The sequence below is a fragment of the Otolemur garnettii genome, unplaced genomic scaffold (genome assembly GCF_000181295.1).
Source record: "Otolemur garnettii isolate 467f Iridium unplaced genomic scaffold, OtoGar3 scaffold00036, whole genome shotgun sequence".
In the NCBI taxonomy this organism is placed as follows: Eukaryota; Metazoa; Chordata; class Mammalia; order Primates; family Galagidae; genus Otolemur; species Otolemur garnettii.
This window is the reverse complement of record NW_003852431.1, coordinates 15,216,248-15,218,085: the sequence shown is the minus strand read 5'-3', so window position 1 is coordinate 15,218,085 and position 1,838 is coordinate 15,216,248.

The following is a 1,838-nucleotide window of genomic DNA, read 5'->3' as shown; positions in this document are numbered from 1 at the left end:
AAAAAAAAACAGTTATGGTAGAACCAGGATACTTTGTTGACTGAAGTTGAAAATAAAGGAAGCAGTCATTTCTAAGGTAGGCACCAGGAGTAGAGATCAACTTTTATCAATATTGAGATGCATAAAACTTCAAGATGGGAATTTGTCAAATAGTAAACATTCATGATGGTTTCTCTATGGTGATCACTGAATAGTTTTGTATATTTCCATGATTGCTCAAAATTTCACAGACATATTGATCTTTATCAAGGGTGCCTTCTTTATGCCAGTCTTTAAATATTTACAGAAGGATGGAAACACATACTATTGGTAGGATGAGCAAGCATTGCAGTTTGCTGGGAGTGGTCTCCGCTTAAATCTATCAGCTGTCATAATTACTAGTTGCCTCTCATCTTACTTTCACAAATGTCTCGGTTTGGATAGTAAACGACATGATCTCATGTTTGGTAGGTCCAAAAAGGCTGCACATGGCAGACTTTGATCATCTCTAGTTACCCTTCATTTACTACTCTCCTCCCACATGGGCATCTATCAATTAATATCTAATCACTTTCAGCCAAATCACCCTGTATAAAATGTAGTGTTTGTACCATTTTTCATTAGTTTTACCAGGATCAAGATAATGCTACAAGCATTTGGAAATGAAAAGCTGAAAATAAGAGAGGTCATTACTACTCTTAATCAAATAGCAAAATTCAGCATTGCAGTTCTCGGGGTGAAATGAAGCCTAATCTTATCATTCGCACTCACCCAGCCAGTGTTGTAGGAATGTTTATGCGCTGTTATGGATAATGAAGAATCTGATCTAATTGAAATTCTGGTATTTAATAAATCAGCAGCTAAATAAAGTAAGATCTCATAACAGCATCTACTCTGCCTCTTTGCATGTTATGGGATTCATCTTTTCCTGATTTTCTCTGCAATGAAATATAATATACTTTAGTAATATAGGACATTGACATGCAATAAATCATACATAAAAGGAAAGAGAATTTTGAATGCTCAAAACACAATAAGATTATCTTCACATATCCTAGTGCATTTGAAATAATGTTCCTGTTGTTCGTTAGTATTTTATTTTGGTAATACAAGTCAGCAAATGATGATTCTGGGATTCTGTTTATTATTATCATAATAAACAGAGGAATGTCAAGTTTAGTTACTTGCTTTATGTTATAAATTTTCATCTTTGATTAATTTCTATAAAGCTTTCATTATTACTACTAATCATATTTATTAAGACTGTTTTTATTGCCCCACGCGAATGGTACAATTGTAGGCCATATTTTTTTAAAAATCACTTCTCTACTTAAAATCTTCCACTGGCTCTCCATGCACTTGAATGATGAAGACTAACTTGTCGCTATCACAAGACTTACAAAGCACTTTATTTTCTAGAAACCACCTTCTTTTCATTATTATGAATTGCACCACTGTTAATAAACTAACTGCGCTGAACTGCTTATGCTCTAAAACATGTTCCTCGTCTGTGAACATGCTACTCCCAGGATCTGGGAGACTCCCCACTCAGCAACTTCTTTATCGGGAGAACGACATATTTTCTTTTCAATTTCATCTCAGCTGCTCAGAATAGTTTGCAAACTCAAGCCCTCTCACTCCCATTAAAACATTTCCACAATATTTTTTTAGCATCTGTGTTATTCCACTTACTGCACTCTGTGTGTGTATGTGTTGATTCTAACTGTCTCATCACAAGACTGTGTGCTTAAGAAGGGACTTAGCCAACCACGCTTGTTATCTCTGATCATCTACTAGGAAGCAGAGCATATTCATATTGACTATGAATAGTCAATAAAAATAAAGAAAAAGAATACATT